Source organism: Puma concolor, chromosome B3 (genome assembly GCF_028749965.1).
Source record: "Puma concolor isolate L17-30 chromosome B3, mPumCon1.1.hap2, whole genome shotgun sequence".
NCBI lineage: Eukaryota > Metazoa > Chordata > Mammalia > Carnivora > Felidae > Puma > Puma concolor.
In genome coordinates this window covers 5,511,975-5,536,401 of record NC_141672.1, presented here as the reverse complement: position 1 = coordinate 5,536,401, position 24,427 = coordinate 5,511,975, and the positions used below count along the sequence as shown (strand labels likewise).

Below are 24,427 nucleotides of genomic sequence, written 5' to 3'. Positions count from 1 at the left end.
GGGCAGGGGGTTGGGGGCAGGGGGGACCGCGCGGGGGCGGGGCTTTCCACGTCAGAGCCGCAATTAGTAATGTTGGCGAAACCATCCTTTCACGAAAAATCTTATCTCTTTTTCTGATGGTAAAAAGTCTCAGCTCCCTGTGGAATATAGGCGGGAAAATGGGGGGAAAGGGGAGAAGATGGCAATCCCCGAAAGTCTGCACCGGGAGGCAGATCCCCCCCCCCCCCATCCCAGGGTGGCTGCTTTGCGCAGGTTTTCTCGCACCGCGCGGTGCCTGTGGGTTTGCTTCGCGGTGTTGTTTTTACATGATGGGGATGATTTGTCGTATTTTTAATGTGTGTTCTGCCCCCCCCACATGCCTTTTTTAATATGTATTCTTAAGTAAACAGCCAGGTGTGGGCGGAACCGATCATGGAAATCTTGTCAGTTTGACCAGTAAGTCCGATTCAGGAGGGGAAGAAAGGAGAATGTTCCACTGGCTCAGAATCTTTGGACACCGCCCCCCACCAACTGCCAAGGTAGCGAATCGACCATGTGCTCCTTCAACGCTTCTGGGTCAACGCTGGGAGCCTGCTGACCCGCCAGGACCCGGCTCCCGGGGTCCCAAGGTGAACAGCCACCACCAGCAGCCTCTCTGAAAACACGGAGGGTCCCTGGGGCTTCCGTGGGGGCAGGTGGGGGCCCGGGGAGGGGAGGAAGCTCCCTTCTAGCTGCGGTTCTCTACGGCTGAGAAAGGCAGAGACAGACCTAAGGGCTGTGAAGTTTCCGTGCTGGAAAGGCGTTCTGGGTGGGGGAACAGCCACCACAGAAGGCAGGACTGCAGAGGAGAAGGACAAGCAGCCCTGGGTTCTGCTTTATCCGGAGCACTTTTAGCCTGTCGTGCCCCACGCGCTCTTCGAAGGAGGACCTCTCCACGGTTACCGCCCATTGGACCTCCATGCTCCGGACTGCTTCCTTCGGGAAGCCTTCCTTGGTTTCTGTGACGGAGACAGGTCTCCTTCTCCAGGCCTGCAACACGTACCACTAGTGAGATGCCAAATCCGTGTCATATACTCCTTCGTGTGCACCGCCTCTCTGCTCCCCAGGGTATGAGTCCCGTGGGGCGGGGGGCTGCTCTGCTCACGGACCCCCGTGCCAAGCCCCGTGCCTGCCCACAGTGGCGGCGCTCTCTGGGTGAAGGAAGGCTTTCAGAGACTCCAGACCTGTCAACCCACCTGACAAGTAGGGAGTAGGAGGCACGGGCCCCCGTGTCCCCTGCCTGGCCAGACCCCGGCCTCTGCCGTCCCCTTGGCTCTCCGTTACTTTGCTGCCGAGTTCTAGGCACGGAGAGGAAATTTCTAGCCACTCTGGCTTTTCGCTTCTTTCTCTTTTTTTTCTGGTGACCTTTCCGTGTAATTAAAAGGCAGCTATTCCGGGAGACGAGGCAGCCGGAAGCGGAGACGCTGATCTCTGTGTACGTGTGTGGAAATTTATTGTCTGGAGCGCAGGATTCTGCTCGAAGCTCCTGTGCTAACATCATCTGCTGCTTCCCTCGGGGGGAGGGGCCCCCAGCCGGGAAACTGTCCCCTCTGAGGGCCGCAGGCCCACTGTGCGCCCAGCGCACCCGATGTACCTTCTCACGGACCCCTGTGCTGCCCCCCTGGGCAGGGTGACGACTTCTTCTTTTTTCGGGGGATGAACTCTCCTGAGTCACCCGGCAGCCAGGGGACACGCAAGGGGTCTGTCTGCCTCAGGCCAGGGGGCGGCCCGGGTCGATGGAGCCGTGGCGCCACTGCCTGGAATTTGAGTCTGTGGGCCTTTGAGGCGGCGGATCCCGAGTCCCTCCAGCAGGGGCACAGAGCCCTGTGCTGGGGTGCCGCGGGAGAACACAGCGCAGGCCTGCCCTCTCGGAGCTGGATCCCACCTCCAGGCCCCTCGCTGGCCTGCCTGCTGTCTGTGGGGGGCCCTCCCTCACCCTAGAACTACACCCACGAGGCGATATCAAGACGGTGCGTGTCTACTAGCTCGGAGCGGCCGGCCCAGGACACGGGAGGTACAGCTCTCACCTCGGGGAGCTGGGTTCAAATCCCGGCACCCCACTCCTTCATCTCCCGACTCCGGATGAGAACGCCCCCCGCGCCCCCACGCTCCTCGGGGCCGCGCTTGCTCCCCTCAGAGGCTGTGTGCACAATGCTTCTCACCCACCCCGGTCTACAGAATCCTGGGAAAGTTAATTTTCTGGATGGAAACCCTTCCTTGGCTGTACCTTCCCGGGGCTGGTCTGCGGGCCCCTCCGCCCCCGCGCCTCCGGTCAGCACAGGGGAAATAGCATCCCTCCCCGCAGTCCCCGGGCCTCAGGGTGGAGGGTCTCCAGTCCAGCGGCCCCTGCGCCCCCTGCCCAGCCAGGCCTCCGCCCCTTGGCTCTCCGCAGCCCGCAGCTGCTGAGGATAATTCACACGCTGGCCAGGGGCCAGCTCCCCTAAGCCACGGAGAATTGCAATTTAGCGAGTTCCTCAAATCCGAGGAGGCAGGAGCCTAGAAGCGCATCTGCAGCATGAAGCCGTCCCCAGCAGCATCAGGGACCTTCCTTGTCCCCGACCACCTCCGCGCCCCATCCATTTCCCACAAGCCTGGATTAGGCACCGGCAGCTGGGCGGGGGGATGGGGGCCAGGGGAGCGGGGGTGGGGGGCAGGGCTGGGGGCCCAGACCAGGGGGCTCTGGTCCTCTTGGCCCCAGCCTTGCCACGTGGTCCCCGGTAGGGTGCAATGCCCCTCTGGGCCGTGGGTGTCCCACCTGCAAAGGGGGATGGGGTCCTTCGCTGGTCCGTGCCTCAGCCAGGCAAAGGCACAGCCCAGGCCCGGAAACAGGAGTTGTGGGGAGGTGCCTTTCTGACAGACCCTGGAGTGGATCTGAGGTTGGCAGAAGAGCTCCGGCCCCGTGGGAAGGGGTGAGTGGAGAGGGCCTTGCAAATGGGGCTCGTGCGAGCAGAGACTCAGGGACGGCAGGGGGAGCATTGTGGGTAAGGTCTGACGCGCAAGGTCTCCAGGATCTGGAGACTAGTGATGTGGCATCTGGAGTCACCTAAAGAGCCCATCAAAGCATCTGTGAGGTGCGCCAGGCACAACCACGGCCAGGAGCACGAACAGCCCCTTCTCCAAGAGGAACAGCATAGGCCTCAGGAACCACGGGGCTGAAGGCCCAATCACTCCTTCCAGCCTCCCTGGGGAGAGCCCAGGCTGCAGGGGCATGCACAGAATCTCAGAATCCCACACAGAGACTTGCTTGCCTCTAGGGCTGGAGAGCTCACTACCTTACCAGGAGCCCGTTCCTCCGTGGAGGTGTGCTCATCGCTAGGAAAGGGCTTTCTAGAAACTGCTCTTGGGCCTCAGTGCCTCTGGGGGTGGTAACCTGACCTTCTTGACCTCTTTCTCCCAGACCAAGCCTCAGGGCTGCTTTTACCTGTTCCTTGCAAGATGCACCTCAGTGCCTTCTTCTGAATAGGAGTCAGTTGTTAACTTCTCCCTGAACTTTGCATCTGTACCCCAGCGGCAGTTTGCAGCAGACTTTCACCTCCCTAGCCATGAACGCTATGCTCCTGTTAATTAACCGCCCGGCCACTGGTGGCTTTTTCTGATTTTTCATCACAGTGTTGCGTCCCGTACAGAATGGGGCTGGTCGTTCCGGTGGTAGAAATGAATGAAGCACATTCAGCTTAGGGAAACTGAGGCCCAGAGGGGAAAGGCCCTGCTCAAAGTTACAGAGGGCATCCAAGGCAGGGCCGGGAAGAGCACCAGGGCTCCTAACTTCTGCCTGTCCACTTAGTACACAGTTCCTCCAACTAGACAGAAAGGCGGGCCTCCCTCCCTCCCTCCCTCCCTTCCTGAGAACCTCTCAGCTAAGCCAGGGAAGGTGAAGCCCACGGCCTTCAGATGGTCATGATTATCGGTGGAGGGGTGAGTGCAGAGGGGAGGGACCCAGGCCCCTCGTCCCGCTAGCTGTTCCAGGGAATCAGCTGCGCCCAGGGGCCTGGGGGCCAAGGTCCTGCACAGCCGACCTCGTCCAACTCATTCTGCAAGCTCTGGGCGTTTCCAGGGATGGCTGGGGCCTGCACATTCCTTTCTGCTGAGGGAGCTCCCCGGCAAGCGGGGAGAGGAACCAGCCAGCTCCAGGAGGCTTTGTGGTGGGAAAGGAAGGACAGCTTGCGTTCACGGGGAGGTCAATGTGTGCCAGCTGCCGGGAGGGCACGTCTCCTGCGCCACTTGAGGGAGTGGGAACCACATTCTTCTGTCGCCAAGGAGGGCAGTGACCTGATGCAGGAGGTGACAGGGGTGCTCGCCTTCCAGGACTGTGGACAAATGACGTCGTTCTGGAAGGGCCGGCGAGTGCCCACCCTGTGTCCAAGCCACGTGGCCACGTACCGGCAGACCTGGGATTCGGACCTGGGCCCACCAGCCACGGTGGCTCCTTCAGGGTAAGGAGCCTTTCGGAGTGATGGCTTTTCCTGCATTGCCACCAGCCTGCTCCGCAACCTAGAGGCTCCCCGTGGTCCTGGGGACTCGGGGGATGTGGGGCTGCAGCCCCTGCCCACGTCCCAGTGGGGAAGGTCCCACGGTGGAAAGCCGGAGCCGACTGCCCCCGAACCCGAGGCTCCCCTCCCCTTCCGTATCCCCCCCTGCTGCCAGGGCCACACGGGTGTCCTGTGGGCAAGCCGCCGCCACCGCCGTGGAGCACTGGCCCGCAGCCCGCGACTTTCCACCAACTAATAATTTTTACAAACCTCCAGCCTCGTAAAAAAGTGCACAGTGGCCTGAACAACCTTGGCCAGGAGCCTTGTGGGAAAGCGGAAGGCACTGAGGCCAGGCACAGGCGATCTCGGCCAAAGGCCACTTCCTGCCTCTACTCGAGATCTTGCCTCAGGCTTCAGACCCGACCACGTCCCCTGGGGCCCTCAGGGGAAAGGCTGCCCTCTGCCAACGAGACTCAGAGAGGCCCTCCGCCCTGGCCACCCTGCCCCACCCCCCCCCCCCCCCCGCCAGCCCCGACTCCCTTCTGCCGAGAGGTCTGCTGCCTCTGACCCACCCTGTGTTTCCTGCTGAGTGCAGGGCTCTGCCTGCATCCCCAGGATCCCCTTCCTGTCGCTCCATCACGGGTGCAGAGATAATGACACATCTTTATCCCAGAGGGGCTCTGAGAGCCACAGACACACAGCTGGGCTGAGACCCCAGGACAGCGGTCGTGGGGGAGCGTGGCAGAAAGAGAAGGGCCAGGCCTCCAGGCAGACCCTCCCCTGGCAAGAGCCAGGCCAGTGAACAGTCTGGGAGAAGTTCCCAAAGAGGCAGAAAGAGAAGAAACAGGTGGGGCCCAAAGCCGGAGGAAGGGTGTTCTAACTGGAGGGAATGATCAGCTGTCTGGGGGTGGGCAATGGCAGGGGTGAGGAGGGGTGATCATCACATTTCACGACCCGGGGGGGGGGGGGCAGGAGGCTCGAGCACTCTGGGAAGAGGGAGTGGGGAGCAGTTAATGCGCCGGCCCCGTAACCCTGGCGCTCAGATGAGCGCCCGAGGGTGGAGGGGTCTCTCCAGCTCCTTCTCACCCCTCCATCCCCCTGCCGGGGGTGTCCTCGAGGGGCTCCACGTCCGCTGGACCTCCATTTGCTCCAGGGAGGCCAGCTGGGGTGGTGGGGCGGGGAGGCCAGTGCCCCCTGCAAAATGGGGGCGTGACCGCAGGCTCCCTGGGGCGTGGGAAGATTTTCCCGCACCTGCAGGAGGTGCTCAGGGCCCCTTGGGGGCCACCTCGTAGCTGCAGGTGGAGATCCAGGGCTCCCTTGCCGGGAGCCCTCTCTGGAAGCCTGATTTATGGGCCCGCCCCTTGGCGCACACGGATCTGGCCCTTCTCTAAGTGCGTGTTCAATCAAATTAAAAGTGCCTGAGGTCAGAGGAATCATCAATTACGTAAGTCTCTTGGCAGCTGTCCCCGGCTCCATGCGCCAGAGAGGCTGGGAGGGCATCGTTCCCCTCCCGCCCACAGACCGGCCGGTGTGGGGACAGCCCGGCCTCCAGGAGGGCCCGCTGGCCTCAGTGAACCCATCTGTAAGTGGGGGGGGGGAGGGGGGGGGGAGCTGCGTAGGTGAAAGGAGAACCAGAGGCCTGTGTCCTCCGAATCTTGGTTCTGGGGCCTTCTGGGGCTTGGCTGCGGAGAGGAGGGGCCCGTGTGGGTCTACAGTGCGTGGAAGGCCCCTAGGACTTGCCGTGAGCATTGCCCTGGCCAGGGTCTTCCTCCAGCTGGCCTCAAAGCTAGGCCCCGGGCCTGGACACAGCAGGCCCAGGGGGAGAGTGTGGGAGCGCAAACCTACCTCCTCCCCTTCTGCACGGCACTGCCCTCTGGGTCTCGGAGTTTCTTCTGGAAACCTCTCTCAGGCTCAAAGAGAGAGGTCAGCGTGCGAAGGAGGCAAACAGCGCTCCCAGCCTCATCCGCATTTTTAAAACGTGCTCTGGGGGCGCCTGGGTGGCTCGGTCAGTTAAGCGCCCGGCTTCGGCTCAGGTCACGATCTCACGGTTCACGGGTTCGAGCCCCGCGTCAGGCTCCGTGCTGACAGCTCGGGGCCCGGAGCCTGGCTTCGGATTCCGTGTCTCCCTCTCTCTCTGCCCCTCCCCGGCTCGCGCTCTGTGTCTCAAAAATAAACAAATGTTAAAAAAGTTTAAAACGTGCTCTGTATTTGCTATTTGCTCTGCCGCAGCGGCGTGATCCACAACGGCCAAAAGGTGGAAGCTACGCCCCTTTCGGAGGAGCGGCCAGACAAGATGTGGTCCCAGCCGGACCGCGGGGGCTGCGCAGCCCTCGTGAGGAAGGAGATTCTGACCCCTGCCGCAACGTGGGGGGACCTTGAGGACGTCATGCCGAGTAAAGGGAGCCAGACACAGACTGACAAATACCGTGTGATTCCCCTTCGGTGAGGGCCCTAGCGTGTTCAGGTCGGCAGAGACAGAAAGTGGGTGGGGGGCAGGGGCAGGGGGTTGGGGGATGGGGGTTGCCGTCTCACGGGGACAGAGTCTCAGTTTGGGGAGACGAAAGTCTGGGGGTGGACGGGAACGTGCTTGGTGGCACTGAGGCCGCGTGCTTTACGGCGGTTAAGATGGTAAATTTTACGAGCTGCGCGCGTGTGTGTTTTTACCAGAAGAAGAAAGCCACGATTTGTATCTCGTTAAGAGTTCATTCAAGCCACGCGGTTCGAAAGAGAAACGTGCTTCCCAGTCCACACAGCCGGATGGCGTGCGCCCGCAGCCCGAACACCCTCTTTCTTTGCTTCTCTTCTCCCTTCCCTCTGTGCATGTCAGTCACAGCCCCCTCCTTAGGGAAAGGTCTCCCAGTGAAGCCCGGGTCTCCTGGCGTCCTGCCCAGAGCTCCCGGGAAGGGGCTGGCCTGGGAAGAGACCGAGGAAGGTAGGGGTCTCGGCGACACCCTTCCAGCTGGAAAACCAAGCCATCGAAGCTGTCAGCTGCCCGCCGGACTGGGCCCGGAGAAGAACAGACAATCATTAGATGCACCAGGGTTGTGCGCCCCCTCGGCCCCTGTAACATCAGACACTTTCCGAGACCTCCACTGTCTCCCCGCTCGGCTGACGCCAGCCTTTAAAGAACAAGCAGGTCGGGGAACGGAATTAATTTCCTAAAATTGAACGTCGTGTCGAGGAGTCACCTCCCGACCTCTTGCCAGGGAGTAAGGAGAAATGGGCCTTTGGTCTGGGCGCTCCTGACAGCCTGTGACAGCCCTTCACTCCAGTCGTCAGTTCTGGCTCGAACCATTCGGAATTGCCATCACTGTGGGACACCTGACCACCGAGGGCGCTAAGCAACGTCCGCGCTTGTAACAACAGCCCCCAGGTCAGGGAAGATGTGATGGGATCCTCACCACAAGTGCACTGGGAGGCTTGACGCGGCCAGGGGGCGCCTGGGACTTCGGCTCGGGTCACGATCTCGCGGTCTGTGAGTTCGAGCCCCGTGTCGGGCTCAGTGCTGACAGCACGGAGCCTGCTTGGTATGCTCTGTCCCCCTCTCTCTCGGCCCCTCCCCTCTCATGCTCTCTCTCTCTCTCTCTCTCTCTCTCAAAATAAATAAATAAGTAAATAAACTTAAAAAAAAAATCTTGGGGCGCCTGAGTGGCTCAGTCAGTAAAGTGTCTGACTTTGGCTCAGGTCACGATCTCACAGTTCACGGGTTCAAGCCCCACGTCAGGCTCTGTGCTGACAGCCCGGAGCCCGGAGCCTGCTTCGGATTCTGCGTCTGTGTCTCTCTCTGTCCCTCCCCAGCTTGTGGTCTCCTCCCTCTCTGTGTCTCAATAGTAAATAAACAAACTTAAAAAAATTATTAAAAGAAAAGAAAATGGCTCGGCCCCTTTGGAAACGAACACGAAAACGCAAAGAAAGAGGTACCAAAGTGCCAAGGCCGTCCAGTCCAGCTGTCCCGCTTCTGGAAGCGTGCTCCTAAGAAAACCACCCGGGAGAAGCAAAAAGGCGTTTGCCTGGAGTCGCTCACCGCACAGGGCGTCAGAGTCTGAAAAACCAGAATCGACCCACCAGCATAATGATGGGGACGCAACTGAGCCAGCGAGGAGCCAGAGGGAGGCAGAGCTCCTGGCCAGCCCAAGCAGTCCCCCAGAGAAGGGAAAATCAGACGGGCGGTGCCCAAGCCCCTGGCGACAACGCCACCCACGTGGACCCGGCCACGGGAGATGTTCCACTGGAGAGTGTTACTGGGTTAGTCACACTGTAGTTAAAATATGTCAGGTGCTCTGCTCCAGAGTGAAAACTTCAGGGATTAGGCGTGTGTGTGTGTGTGTGTGTGTGTGTGTGTGTGTTCATGCTTTTCTTAAAACTGGAGAACAGAGCTGGCTAATGGAACTCGACAAGGTAAAACACAGAAAGCAGACGCGATGTGCTTTGACTGCGCAGGAAGACAGCAGACAGGACGGGCGGAGCTCAGAAAAGTGGAGGTGGCTGGATGGGGTGTGGGGTCACGACGTGCTTCCCCCTCTTGTCAAAATTGCCTCTCATGCTGAATGCTCTTCTTTTTAGGTGAGAAAAACAAGAAAGCTGCACCCACTATGTGTTCAGACTTGTGGGTTTGACTCACGCTTTCCACCCCCTCCCCCGCCCCAGGGCCTGGAGGGGAACAAACCCTCCTGCTCACCCCGTGCCATCTCCGACCCCTGTCCGGCTGCCCTGGCCCCAGCCGGCACCGGGGGGGTTGGAGGGTAGCGGCATCCTTGCAGGGGGGAGTTGGGGGCTGCTCTGGGGCACAGGGCCCGCCCCCAGCTGACGATGCCCGCTGTCTCCATCCCCCTCCCCCCCTGCTAACGCTATCTGCCTCCCCCACAGGGGCCCTCCCTAGGCCTGCAACCTCCTTGCCAGGAAGGTGGGTCGGGTGCCTCCTTCTGGGCCTGACGGGCCCCCAGCGGGCAGCCCCTTTTCCTGGTCCTCCCTTTTCCCGGAATGCCTTGGACTGTTCATCACCCTGGGGGCCCCAGAGCACAGAGAGGCTCAAGTAGGTGCTGTCTCTCAGGACCTCCCTCCCGGATCTGACACTCGAGACCTTTTTTAAATAGATATTTAAACAAAATTCTTTTAGGGGCGCCTGGGCGGCTCAGTCGCCTGAGCATCCGACTCTGGCTCAGGTCGTGATCTCGCGGTTTGTGCGTTCGAGCCCCGCGTCTGGCTGTGCTCTGTCTCCCTCTCTCTCTCTCTCTCAAAAATAAATAAAATTTAAAAAAAATTTTTAATATTTATTTATTTTTGAGAGAGAGGGAGACAGAGCATGAGCAGGGGAGGAGCAGAGAGAGAGGGAAACACAGAATCCGAAGCAGGATCCAAGCTCTGAGCTGTCAGCACAGAGCCCGACGTGGGGCTCGAACCCACGAACCGTGAGATCACGACCTGAGCCGAAGCAGGACGCTCAAGCGACTGAGCCAGCCAGGCTCCCCAAGACCTTTTTAATCCTAGAAGAGACGGATTAGCCACGAGGACCTCTGTGCGGGCCGCTCCCGACAGGCCGCCAAGGAAGGCGCAGGGAGGGACTGAGAGGGAGAGGCGGTCCTGTGTCCTCAGGGGAAGAAACCTCAGGGTTGAGTCCCCCAGGGCAGCCCTCCCGGCTGGCTGCGAATGTGGTCTCGGGGGGACTCGTGTCACACACACGCCCGCCACAGGGAGACCCAGGGTGGGGGCCCTGGGAGGTGGCCTGTGCAGCTGTGTGTGCGGGTTGCAAAGCCGGGCGCTGAGGTTGGGACGCGGCATCGTTCAGGACCCGTCGGTTGCAGACATGCCTCAGCTTCTTGTCGACGGTGGGTCTCTCTCAGGCAGGCGCCGGTGGGGGGAGGGAGGTTTCCCAGGGGCCCTCCTGTGACCTCAGGGTGGCCAGTCCCGGGGAACCCCCCCCCCCAACCCGGGAGCCACAGCCTTGGCTCCGTCGGTCCCTCTGCCGGCCCGGAGCGCCGAGGACACGTGGAGATAGACGTCCCAGCCTCCCCGCTGCCCTGCACCCCGGAATCACACGGCACTGTCACCTGGGCCCCCTGTGTGCCCTCTGCCCCCCTCCACCCTCACAGCCGTGGCTCCAGCGAGGCCACGTGGTCTCCCTCCTGGACTGTGCTCTACCTCCCAGGTCGCAAGTCAAGTCCACCGTGAGCTGGGACGGGCTGTGTAGAGCCTCACTCTGACCGAGCCGCCCTCCGCCCAGCCCCTCCAGCCAGGCCCCAGCAGCTCCAGGCGACAGCCTCTCCACCCGGCCTTGCCTACCCCCCGCCCCCGGGCTGCACCTCGGCTTGTCCTCACGGGCCTTCACCTCCCCACCCTCGCCGCCCCCCTCCCCCCATTGCCTGGCTACCTCTATCCCTCCTGAGGCTCAGCCCATCCGTCCCCTCCTCCGGGAAGCCCCCCCTGACCACCTGCCTCGTAGAACTTGGCATCCACGTTGGGGCGAGCTCTCTCCTTGTGACTCCCATCCCCACCCCGGCCTAAGTGGGTTCCGCTCAGAGCAGCAGTGAGTCAAGGACGGACGAATAAATGGCTGTGAAGAAATCAGCGAGAGGATGAGCGCATGTATCGCTGTGGGGACGAGAGGGGCCTCCGCAGGCCCGGGGGCCGGCAGAGGGTAGAGCCCAGCAGGCCTTCCTCCCCACTCCTCATCACGATCACAGGGCCTCTGATTCATTCCCCAGCGCCAGGCTTCCCAGTACAAAGCAGAGCTTCGGTCTCCGGCCCGCACTCCCTCCCTGCTGTCAGTGTGGGCATGACTTAGGAGCCTCTCAGCCCCTGTCCCCCGGGCCCGGGGGGATTCATCACCCTGTCGCCAGGGGTGGGGGGGGGGGGGAAGGCCAAGGCCAGCGGGCTGGTGGGCACCAGCAGGGAGGGAGAGACCCCGGCATTTGCTTCCCCGAGGCCCTGGGGGCATGCGGGGGGGGGGGGGAGGGGGGCTGGTGCCGCGTCCCTGGGGGTGTTAAGGGTACCCCCTGCCCTGTGCCTGCGCAACCGTGAGCGCCTGCGCGGGGCCTCGCATTAGTATTCCCTGTACAGACGCTTGCAAAGAAATGACTCACACACCAGTTGACTAATTTGAAAGTAAGCTGTTTTTGCTGCAAGTGGAAAGGTTCAGTGAATCTTAAAAACTGAGCGATGGGGATTTTATTCCTTGTTCTAGAGCTTTCCTTCTGCAGGGAGGGCGACCCTGCCACCAAACGTCTCTGGTTGGCTTCACCTGCAGCAGCCGCGGTTGGGGGACCGGGGCCAGTTAACCTCCTCTCCTCGGGACAGCGGGGACGCATTCCACCAGGACGGACCCCACAGGCCACACCCACTGCACAGGACACGCATCGGTGGCATGGGGGGGGGGGGCCCAGGCCGCAGCTCTGCAGAGTCCACCTGCCCAACACCGTTCCTCTTGGGAGGGGGCAGATTGCCCCGGGGGGTGCGTCTTACGGCCTGAAGGGCTGCTTTCCCCCTATTTTACAGACAGGCAGTCGAAGGCACAGAGAGGTAAATAATTCTTCTGAGGTCACACAGCCGCTATGGACAGAAGGCGGGAGCGTAACCAGGGCCACCGGCTGCAGCTGGCTTTCCCAACTTAGGTCACCACCCGGGGTTAGAGAGACGAACGGGGCGGGTGGGGGGGCGTGGACATGTTTTGCCTCTGCCGGGGCGGGGGCGGGGGCGGGGGCGGGGTGGGGGGATGAGATTTGCATTTGTCCTGTGGGCAGTGGGGCCTGAGGGAACAGACGCTTGCAACAGACCCGAACAGACTACAGAAGGGGGAAGGCCCTGGGGGGTGCGGGGAGCAGGGTTGAGAGCAGAAGGTGGCCCAGGTTGGGCAGCAGCAGAGAAGGGAGCGATGAGGTCGAATTCAGGATATGCCTCCAAGGCAGGCCCGGCAGGACCCTGGCATTAACCAGGAGGACGTGACGGAAAGAGCCATAAAGGAGACTCCTGAGAACCTGCGTGGAATAACTCACCCCCTCCAGGATCTGCTCCCCCCCCCCCCGGACCCACCCCTGCCCTAGGTGGTCCACACCCGTGGGCCACCCCCCTCCCTCCCTGGCCTTCTTTCTCGGCCACGCTCCCCAGGACCGCTGTCCGTCCATAGCATGGACACAGGAAGCCCCAGGACGTGTCAGACAGCCAAGCATGGATCCTCCCCTTGGGGGCAGCTGCTCAGACTGATGGGCGCACTGGAGCCCCGGGGAGACTTGAGCTCAGGAAGAGAAGTCACAGACATGGTGGAGGCCAGAGGGCGAGCTCCCCGCACCCTCAGCGCTCGGGCCGCTGCCCGTGCCGCCCTCCGTAGGCTGCGTGACTTCGGGGGAGCGCGTCTGACACCCTGTGCCTCAGTTTCCCCCCCTGTACTCATCGTGGGGCTTGTGGGAACAGCAGGTTATCTCGCGGCTCTTACTCTCCGCACGCAGTGGCTCCGTCAGGGATCATCGTAACGCACTCTTTCCAAGGCTGGGAGCCAGGTCGCCGTGCTGGGCACTTGGGCCAGGCACGGGGCCAGTGCCCGGTAAAGGCTGCCTGTGAGGTTCCCTGTTTCCTGCTCGCTGTGTGCCTTGAGGCAGGCAGCACTCCCCCTCTGAGACGAGCTGCTCCATGCGCACCGTGCGCCAGAGCCGCGGTCCCCATCTCCCGGGGACTTCGGGAGGCCACCTTCCCACAGAAGGTGCTGGGCACGGGGCCCGGCGTCTCTTAAGTGCCCCATTAGGGCTCGCTGTGATAATTACAAAGCGGCAGGGCTGTGACTGGCACCCGGCCCGGGTGGGCTCACCCGCCGGGCAGCCGCCAGCCTAAGTTGAGAAACTTAGTCAAACTAGCGTATCACCTTCCCAGAGCCCCGTCCTCCCCGGCGCCGAAACACAAGCCAGAGATAACAGTCTCCCAAACAGATTTACCGAAGTCAACCCATCACAAGTGCGGACACGCTCGGAGATGACAGGAGCCCGTGAGTTCCTAGTATCCCGCCCGGCACACGGGACTGCAAACAGTCGGCCGCGTCTCCTGGCCATCCATCAGCCCGTGTGTCAGGCGGTGTCGCCTGGGCCCGGGGACTGTGGTCGCCATCGGGGTGGAGTCAAACGCATCCTTTCAAAAATAGATCTGCTTAAAATTCATTAACTGGGACAACTCCGCCGTAAGAAGCAATCAATTCCTTGAACTCTATACCCTTGCCTCTCCCACGGATCTCTTCCTCGGTGTCGGTCAAGCTAACAAAGACTGTCTGGGTCCCACGGAAGGAGGGGGACACGAGGACACAAGGGAAGAAGTCTAGTCTGGACGTTCCGCAGCCGGCTCGGACCCGACTGCTTCCCGATGCGTTTGTCTCCGGAGGGAGTCATTCGTCACGCCAGCCGGGGTCGGGGGTCTGCTCAGCCCCTGCCGGGCGCCGGGCTGGGCCAAGGGTGCGGGGGAACCGAGAGACGGTCTCGCGCACGAGGAGCCCCAGCTGAGCGGGGGGGTTGCGGGGACGGACGTCTGGGCTCGCTCTTGGTGATCTCATCCTGCACGTGGCCGTAAATCCACTCACTAGCTGATGGGTCCTGAATTTATGTCGGCAGCCGGGGCCTCCCCACTGCACCCCCCGGACCCCACCATCCGGATGCCCCCAGATGCCCACTCCGTATCTCCACTGGGGTGTCTAATGGGGGTCCTAGACCCACCCTGTTCAGGCGCGGCCAGACCCATCTCGGGTTCTTCCGGCCCCTCAGGCCAGAGGCGGGGAGCCCTCTGGGATTCCTCTCTTTACCTCAATCCCACACCCAGCCCCATCCGGGGGCCTGGGGGACCTGCCTTCCAAGACCAGCCACATTCTAGCCACGTCTCTGGGCCTCCGCGGGTGCTGGGCTGGGCTGGGCTGGCCCAACCTGCGCTGGTAGCACCTGGCTGACTGTGGAAACTCTTACCTGGTTCTACCCAGGTCCCTCCCCCTAATCTCACCGGCTAGAGGAAGTCTATTCACACGCAAGTCACACGAGCCTCCCCTTTACCCAAACCATGCCGAAGGCGCCTGGGTCCCCCCAGACCTTATGAAGCCCGCCAAAGTCCCTGTGCCCCCTGGTCTGGTCTCCTATTACTCTCCACCTCCCTCACTCCACTGCAGCCACACTCCTGCCCCAGGGCCTTTGCACTTGCTAGCTTCCTGCTGAGAGCTCTTCCCCTAGGTGGTCTATGTGGCTATACTTGGAAATAAGACTTCCCTCGTCACCTTATCTGGAAGTGTCCCTTTCCCTTGGCACTTTCCACTAATAACTGTTTGACTCATGCATCTCGCTTGCCATCCATTGGTTCGGCCAGCAGAACGTAAGAGCCACCCGGCTGGAGGGGGGCGGTTTTCTGTGTGGTCACTGCTGAGTGCTCCGGGGCTCCCCGGGGACATGACAGGTCTCAGGAAGTGTGCAGTCAGTGAACGGGTGAGTGAAACGTGTCTCTCTTCCAGAGGGCTGCCCCCAGCCCCTTTTTTAGGCTCTCATCACAGGCTCCAGCACTCCGCTCCCTTTGGAAACTTCTGGTCGTGGCTTTTCTCCGGGCGGTGGGGGGTGGGGTGGGGGTGAGCAAATCCTCTCCCAGCTGACTAGCCAGACGCTGGCCCCTGTCCGACCTGTCCCCACCTGCTGCCTCTGCCCTTCATAATGGACGGTGTGGACACTGGCTCAGTCAACCTCCCGCTCGCCATACCCTGGCCACATCAGCCCCTGCCCCTATGCTTCCCTTCTGGAACCTTCCATTCAACTCTTCCTTTCCAACCACCTGTCCCCCTGGACACCCCCTGGTTGTCCCTGGGAAACCTCGCCTCACAATTAAAACCTCCCTCTCTCTCCCCTAGAATTTCAGGCCAATGCTCCTTCTGTGCCCTTGTCCGTCCAGCCTGAGAACCCCACCACGGGGCTGGGCGTTGAGCTTGTGGGGTCCACGAGGGCGGGGGCTGCTAAAGTAAAGAGGTGTCCCTTATGCATGTGAGGAACCCCACTGAGATGAGCAGAAGTACAATGCAGACTCGAGGCAGGTGCGGTAAGCCTGGAAGCTTCCAGGCTGTGTGCCCTGTGCTCACTGTTGATACGATTCACTTCGATCCACTTAACAAACGTTTACCCAGCGCACGCTGCCAGCCGAGCACGGGGCCGGGCCCCACGGGAGGCACCCCTCTGCTGCTCCCTGCCTCACCCTCCTCCCTGTCTCTTCTACTTGCTCCTCTGTCCCTGTCAGCCTCTCCGGTTTCACAGCCTGCTGCCCTGTCTACCTACACACCACACTGCAGACGTCCCTGATGGGGTCTGATGGGCAGCTGACCTCCTCAGCATCCACTCTGCCGGTGGCCTCGCCGCCGTGACCCGTGGAAGGGGCACTTCCCGGGGAAAACGCTTGCTCGGGGCCCGGGGCTGGGCGGTGGGGGGTGTCCCGGTGACCAGAACACGCGGGCCCCAGAGGGCGGCAGCAGCCGCGGGAATCCCGTTGTCGGTGACTGCCTCCCACCCCATGCTGGGCTCTTGAACGAGCACATCCAGGGCTCCTACCGGAGACGGCGATGAAGCCCGGAGTGAACACGTGACTGACGGCCGCAGGCCTGGAACGCAGGGTCAGGGCTGGGGCATCATCTTGAACTTGGACTGCCTCTGGGAGCTCCTGGAGAGAGCCCAGCATTCACCTTTGCCCCCTCACCCCTGGAGCTAGCTCTGAGTCATAACAGTAATAATGCCGAGGCGCCTGGAGGGCTTGGTCGGTTGAGCGTCCGACTTCGGCTCGGGTCACGATCTCGCGGTTCGTGAGTTCGAGCCCCGGTTGGACTCCGTGCTGACAGCTCAGAGCCCGGAGCCTGCTTCGGATTCTGTGTCTCCCCGTCTCTCTCTCTCTCTCTCTCTCTCTCTCTGCTCCTCCCCCGCTTGTGCTCTTTCTCTCTCTCTCAAAGACAAACATTAAAAATAAATTTAAAAAAGTAGTAACAATGCTAATCAACCCCGATCTGCACGCCAGGCACCCACGCAGGCACGTGGGCAAGGGTGTGCACTCCAAAACCTCCCCAGAGCCCTCTGAGGAAGGCGCTGGTATGATCCCCATTTCACAGACGGGGAAATGAAGACAGAGAAGTTTAGCATCCTGGCAAGGCCACGCCGCCAGTGAGTGGCAGAGGGGGACTCAAACTCTGACAGAAGGCGACCCGCAGATGCTTGTGGTGCTCAGTGAACAAACGTGCGCTGAAATTGCCCCCGTGGCTCTCCGACCGGGGGGCCGGGGTGGGTGGCAGGAGTCGAGCCCCGGGCCGGCTTCTTCCCAGCTCACCCCTTGGCCTGCCGACGGTGGGGGGAATGGGTTCATAGCTACCTGTGTTCATTCATATGTTCCCCTGCTCATTCGTTGATCAAACACTAACCAAACACCCAAGCGCTGGGGATTCAGGGACAATTTAGACACGGGCCTGCCGCCCGCCCCCGGTGTTGACGTGGCCACCGAGCCGGAAGAAAGACATCTAGAGGCAGTACCGCCAGCAGCGGGTGGCGAGAGCCTCTCCTGTGCCACCGCCCCACCCCGCCCCTGCAGCGACGAGGATGGGAGTGGACTAAGCTGGCCGCAGCAAACCCCGTACATCTTTGGTTCCGTCTGGGAGACGGGCTGGGGGGCGGGGTGCAGACACCCCGAGGCCCAGACTCACCCGCCTCCGACTTTGTTTTCCCTCGTCTCATCTCTCTTGGCCACCTCTCATTTATCTGGCCGCTCTGGTGTCACCTCCTAAGCCCTCCTAAAGCCTCTGCAGAATGAAGTGGGGATAAATAACCTAACTGTCGTCAGCCTCAGCGTGGTGGGACCGCTGCTCTGCCCGCCACCCGAGGCCCATGGGCCAGAAGGTGATCAGGAAAACTTTGGGACCTTAATGGGTCTGAGACCTGATCTTTTTATCCCGGCCCTGGGGGCTGAAACCGTGTCCCCATCCACACCTCCCTCTTCTGTCCCCCAGAGTTCTCCTAACCAAACGCAAAAAAAAAAAAAAAAAAAAAAATTGTGTGTGACGGGGACGCGGGTCCCTCTTAAATTGCTGAACGATTACTCAGCCTTGAAAGCCTGGCCTGCACGTCCGCTGGCTGTGAGCGGCTCTTTGTCGCTCAGAGGAAAAGTGAATGTGTCCACCTTATCCACGTTTTTGTCCCCTGTACCACGGCCTTTCCCTCACATTCTTTCTGAATAAAAATAGTCACCCGACCCTGAGCTAGAAAGCCAGGGGGGCCCTGCGAAGCAGCCCCCCTAACCACCCCCCCCCCCCCCCCCCAGTTTCCATCTGGAGGGCAGAGCAGCTCTGGAGACTACTTCCCATTTCTTTCTGGGTTTTTCTACAAGTGGAGGATTGTAAACCCTGGCCGTGCACACGGCTGGTCACCTGCCCACCTTTCCCAACAGAGACTGCAATAAGGATTCGAGGCAGCAAGGCCAGGATGAGGGGCCCATCTTTTGAGGGTTCAGTACCGTCTACGCTCCCTTAAAAAGCTCACGCTGTTGAAAATCCCAGCCCCGGTCCTTTTCCCGCCGAGATCCGTCGTGTTGACACGTCTTCGTAAACACAGCCCGAAAGCCACCTCCCAAAGACCAGACGGAAGGGCCTAGATCCCCCGCATCCCTAAGCAGGCCAGGCGCGACCTCGCTCAGGTTCTTTGCGTCGGGCAAACGGGATGCTTGCCCGACACAAAGAACCTGAGCGAGGTCGCGCCTGGACTGGTTAGTTGAGTCGGTGAAATTAACAGAGGGCACGTTTTTCAGCGCGGCCACCTCTTAGCGACACGTTGCGCAGCATCTGAGCTTCGGGGCTGGTGGGCGAGTTCCCGTGTCGTCAGGATGGTGGAAACGCCTTGAAGGCAGCATCTTTGGCCTGTCTTGTGATGATGCTCACAGCGGCACTGGGGGGCTCGTCACTGTCTCTGTTCTTAGCAAAAGCCTCTTGTTCTCCTTCCAGACGCACATGACCGGCTTGCAGATGTCGCTGCCGGGGGCGGCTTTCCTGCAGCGTCTTGTTGGAGAAACCACCCAGGTTTTACCAAGCGCCGGCTTCACCTCCCAAGGATGAAATCTGCTTTTGATTTTACTTTTTTAAGAGATTTTATTTTTTAAGTGATTTCTACACCCAACATGAGGCTCAAACTCACAAGCCCGAGATCAAGAGTCATGTGCTCTACCAACGGAGCCAGAGGGGCGCCCCGAAGATTTTATTTTTATTCATTTTTTAAAAAATTTTTTAATGTTTATTTATTTTTGAGGGAGGGGGAAGGGCAGACAGAGGGAGACACAGAATCGGAAGCAGGCTCCAGGCTCCGAGCTGTCAGCACAGAGCCCGACGCGGGGCTCGAACTCACCAGCTGTGAGATCGTGACCCGAGCCCAAGTCGGACGCTCAACCAACTGAGCCCCCCAGGCGCCCCCGGACCCTCTTTAAAGGAGCGGTTCGGTGGCACCAGGAATGTTCACCGTATCGCACAGAACCTCCTGTTCCTAGTTCCTAAACACTTTTCTCACGACCGACCGAGCCTCCCTTCCCATTAGGCAGTCCCTCTCCACCCCCTCCCCCCCAGCCCCTAACAACCAACCACTCGTCTACTTGCTGTGTCTACGGATTTGCCTCTTCTGGACACTTCATCCAACTGGGTTTTTTCCACCTTCTGGCTGCTGTGAGCGCACGTGTACATGTGTAAGTTTAGGGGCGGCTTATCGTCCCAATGCACAGATGAGAAAACTGAGGCCCCAGGCTTCAGTGACTTACCCTACCTGCCTGACGCTGCAGAGTGATGGCATTGGGGTCACCGTGGAGAGGGGCTCACGGCCACACGAGTGACTCTTCTCAAAACATGCCTCATATTTTCCCCGCTTTCAACTGTTCTTTCCGTATTCCCTGTTTTTCATCCCTGACCCTTCTTCTCAGTCGAAGCACCATTGCAGATTTAGTGAACTTTTAAAAGCAAACAGGGATGTTGCCAGAATCTCCAAATCCCTTCTGGCCAGTGCCCTGTGTCCTGCACATGTCTCGCTGATGGGGTGGGGGGGAGAAGGCTTGATCCTCAGACAGGAATGTGTGCGAGTGGGGAGACTGGGCAGGGTGGGAGGCATGGTCACCGGGTGCACACGGGGGCTTGGGGGCGTGGCCGTGCCCATTGCCCATCCCAGCTGGAGGCCAGGGAGTCCACAGTTCGTTCTGGGGAGGGGGCACTGCAGGCTGCTTGCTGGGTGAGCAAAGCCCCTGCCGGGAGGTGGAGGGCCGTCCCCTGAGTAAGAAAGGCCAGCAAAGGGGGCAGGCACTGGCCGTGAAATGATAAGTTGGGCTCCTTGTGCTCTGGGCAGATGGGCTTTCAATGATTATCCCCATTTCCTACTCGGGGAGAATGAGGCCCAGATTATGCAGCAGCTCAGTGGCAGAGCTGGGATGGGGGCAGCTGGGCCCCCACGAGCGGTCCTGGGGGGAACCCTAAATCTAAAAGATACTGGAGTCCAAATGACAAACTTGTTTGGCAGAAGCCACGTGAGCTGTGCGGGCCCAGGCACATGACGGGCCGCCTGGCTCCTCGAGGAGCCGGCCGGCTGGCCAGAGCTGGGGCGCTGGGCGTCATCTGACACGGAAGGCCGGGCGCCCCCATCCCGCAGAAGTGCCGGGTTGTCCAACCCCTCCGTCGCTGACATGCGTGACAGGAGTCGTGGAAAAGCCAGACGACATCGCTTTCGCTGTGCTCGTGACTCAGCCCCTTGGAAGGGCACATTTTCACAACCTCCCTCCCGACGAGTCCCGGCGTGAGCGACGTTCCAGAAGGTTTGTCCGTCCGCCGGGTCCTGCCCACCGTCTGGCCGGCATCCACGGCTGCCTCTCTTCCCCGGGGGCTGCGGAAGTTTGGAGAAGCTGGGATCGGGCAGAGGGCCTTTCCTGTCTCGGCCGGCACACTTTGTTCTCTTAACAGCCTATTGAGGTTGAATTTATATATATAACAATCACCCATCTTTAATGTGTAATTCAATCGTGTTTAGTAAATTTGCAGATTTGTGCCAACCTTCACCACAATCTAATTTTAGAGCATTTCCCCCGCTGAAAAGCAACCTGGTGCCCTCCTAATCTGTTTTTTGTATCTTCGCTGCTGGGGGCTCCTCTCCCCACTCTGTGAATAATGACGGGCCCTCACGGAGCACTTCGTCCCCCACCGGGTTCTGAGGGATTTCCAAGGACACGCTCACAGAGCTGTCACGGCAGCCGGTCGGGGCAGGCCTTGTTCTCATTCCCTACTGACAGCCATGGGAGCGGAGGTCAAGCACTGCAGAGTCACCTGCCGTCGCGGGGTCAATGGTGGCTCCCCGAAAGGTGTGTCCCCGACCTGTGACCGTGACCTTATTTGGGAAAAGGGTCTTTGCAGACGTAATTAACTTAAGGATCCTGAGATGAGATCATCCTGGAGCTTTGGGGGGCAGGGGCCCCAAATCCAATGGCAAGTGTGGCAATAAAGGCAGGCCAGCCACATGAGCAAAGGCTATTTACCCAGAGCTTTCTGGAATGAGGGGGGTGGGGAGGTCAGCCACCACAGCCAGGTCTGACGGCGCCCGACGGCTGGGCCGGGTGGGTGGGCTCAGGCGGGTCCCTACGGAGCTGCGGCGTGGGGAAGGTGGAGACAGCTCACGGGGAGTGGGGCGTCCTATGTGATTTGTCAGGGGGCAGACGTGGCTTTCTCTGGTCGGTTCCAAATTGGAGGTGGACACAAATTAGGGCAGCTGTGAGCTCCTGATCAAGTCCTGGCCTCTTGGAACTGAAGGCCGCAGAAGTCACTGTTTAGCTGCCTGGATTGTCACCAGGGGTGGCCTTCCGGCTGCCCGCACTCCCTGTAGCCTGGCTTTCCCGGGCCTGTTACTGTCGATAAAGGGTTGGTCTCCCGGGCAGGTTGCTGCGGGCCGTGGGGCGGAGGTCTGTTTCTTTATCTGGTCTGGCCACGGTCCCTTTGTAGATTGGGTCTCTCACAGGTGTCCTCATAAGGGACCCATAGAGGTGTCCCTCATAAGGCAAGCGGCCACGTTCGGAGGGAGGCAAAGACAGAGGCACGCAGCCCCAGGCCGAGGATGCTGGGAGGCACCGGAAGTTGGGAGAGGCAGGAAGGGTCCTCCTCTACGGCCTTCGGATAGAGCACGGCCCCACGGACACTTTGATGTTTGACTTCCGGCCTCCAGAACTGTGATAGGATAAACCTCTGTCTTTTTCAGCCATCAGATCTGTGATGATTTGCTTCAGCGGTCACAGAAGTGAACGCACTTGCCCAGCGTTACACGGCAGGAACTCGGAGGCACTGGGATCGTCGAGGGGGGCGTCTTGACCCTCCTGCCACGGTGGAGGCGGGCAGGTGGGGGTGGGAAAAGCAGGAAGGACTCAGAGAGAGATGGGCAACAGGGTTCTGTGCAGGTTTGAGGCCTCATCCGTCCATCCGTCCATCCGTCCATCTGTCCATCCGTTACTTGCTCAGGCCCCAAGGTGGGTCAAAGGCCTGAGTGTCGCCTCAGACCAAGCTTGTCCTTCAGGCTCATTCTCGGCCCCGTCAGAGCCCCTCAACCCACCCCCTGAGGTTTCTGCGTTCAGTCTGTGCACCTGCAAAACCTCCGTCCAGACTGTCTGCCCTGAAACTCCAGGACTCCAGACTTTCCTGTGTACTAATACCTTAAGAATTGAGGTGAAAGCCGGCTGTCACCCCAGGGTCACTGTTGACGGTCTTGCCGTGTTCTTCCCCATCTCTGTTCCGGAATGGCCTTAAGGTGGCTTATGGAGGGACATCCAAAGAGCAAATTTGCTTAGGAGGAGGCTGGGACTTGGGGAATCAGGACGCAGGGAAGGGAGGAGACACACGGAGGCCAGTGTGGGAAGGCCCCTGAGGACCCCCAGGGGCAGGCGCTAAGCTCCCTAGCAGCCAAAGGGAGGAGGGGTTGAGGGCAGTGCGAGGTACGAGTGAGTGAGGGCTGGGCTGCGTCTTGGAGCAGTCTTCAACTCAGACAACGGCACGTAGTCACAGCTCGGCCCTGGACAAAACCTGAGGCTGACCCCGTCTCTCTCTCCTGGGCTGGCCACATCTTGTCCAGGGGTTGGGGGGCGATGGTCTGGTTTTGTTTGTCATTGTCATTTCCTTTGGGGAAGCTCTGCCTGCTCATCAGGGTGCCCCATCCCACCTGCAGGGGTAAGGATGTGACATAAGAGGGCCATCGGAGTCCGGGCTGGGAATTGCTATGACTGGGGGTGAGAGAGGAACTTTCACGCACCGGGCGATCATGAGCCACGGTGGCCACCTGAGGAGGAGGGGGCTGACCCCTCCCCCATCCTCCAGGACACCCAGAGGTGGCCATTTGCACAAGAAGGAAGAAGGCCAGGGCCCCAGGGCGGGCGGGGTTGAGCAGAAAGGAAAGGCAGGTAGGTAAAGAGAGATCCCCACCTGACGGCCCTGCTGCTCCTGGACCCAGCCGTGCCTGATATCCTGTCATCTTCTCCCAGATGCCTCAGTTAAGTGGGTCAACAAAGTCCTCGCAGAGTGCTTTGCAAAGTTGCTGTTGTGAGGAAAGACGTGGGCTCACACCAGTGTCTGCCAAGGGAAGGATGGGGTGGGGAAGGAGAATTCTTTCGTGACTGGTAATTCCTGTTTCTCTCGCCTGTGGCTTTGATGGCCTTGGGGCTGTGGTAGGGCCCAGCTGTGCTCCCTGACCTTGGGATCCAGTGTCCCTTGATGACCTCACCCCACGGACAACAGGGCTCACACTGGAGGTCTTATTTAGGCCATCGTTACTGCTGACTGCTGGTGGTGGGCCAGACCCTGTGTAGGTGCGTTTTGGGGATGTGTCTGTACTAAGGATCAGGAGGGACAGGTACTGATCCGTGGAGGCCACAGAGTACTGGGCAAGGGGCAGCAGAAGCCCCCACAGGAACACAGAGCGCCCCACCCACCCCATGAACGGTCATTGAGGTTAGCTGGTATAACAATGAGATTATGTGGGTTCTTTTCCCCTTAGAAAATATTTTGTTTGTTTAGCGGACCACAAAGGAGGAGATCAGCAAGATGTGTTTCAAGCATCAATGTTTTGTTTTTAGCTCTCCTTGGTCTCCTTGGTCCCACAACAGGGCTTCTCAACCTTGGTTCTGTTGACGTTTGGGGCTGGATCTTTCTTTGTCACAGGGGCCACGCTGGGCCTCAGTGCGGGCGTCAGCGGCGTCCCTGGCCTCACCCACCGGACGGTGTCACCTCTTCCGGTCGTGACAACCATAAGCGTCTCCAGGCATTGCCCAGTGTCCCCTGGAGGGAACAACGTCCCTTGGGTTGAGCACCCCCGCCCCAGGGACTTCTGCAGCCACGGTCCAGACATAGGAAGACACAGCAGGAAAGAGGGAGGAAAGAAGTTGACATTTTTTGGTGATTCTTTCATTGTAGTAAAATATAACATGAAACGCATGGTCTTAATCCTTAAAAAGAGTTCTGAAGCATCTCCACCATTTCCGGAACGGCCCACCCCCGGCACCCCCTGTCCTAGTCTCTGTGACTCTGACTACCCCAGGCACCTCCTCCAAGCGAGGTCATGCACGTGTGTCCTTCTGTGACGGGCGTACTTCGCTCTGTAACGTCCTCGAGGTCCATCCACGTGGCGGCGGGTGTCAGCGCCTCCCCCCTTTGTTCGGCTGGATGATATTCCGCTGCGTGACCGGACCGCGTGTCGTCCCGTCCATCCACGGGTGGACACGCTGGGCTGCCTCTGCCTCCGGGCTAGTGTGAATAAAGCCGCTGTAACGCGGGTGTGCAAGGATCTATCTTAAGTCCCTGCTTTCAGTTCCTTGGGGTGCACACCCAGAAGTGGGATTGCTGGAACTTACGGTGTTTTAACTTTCTGAGGAACTGTTGTACTGTTTAGAAGCAAATTCTTTTTTTTTTTTTTTTAATAAGTGCTTATGTATTT

At 60.1% G+C, this 24,427-nt stretch overlaps 1 long non-coding RNA gene across 1 annotated transcript in view; it reads left to right on the top strand.

Annotated features, from left to right (window-relative positions):
- Positions 1-9,742: 9,742 nt before the first annotated feature.
- The window catches only part of LOC147579700 (uncharacterized), a 156,895-nt gene continuing 142,210 nt past the window's right edge, over positions 9,743-24,427 (top strand). Inside the window, exon 1 of the long non-coding RNA XR_015252032.1 lies at positions 9,743-9,895. This is a non-coding gene — a long non-coding RNA (uncharacterized LOC147579700). The remainder of the gene's footprint in view (positions 9,896-24,427) is intronic.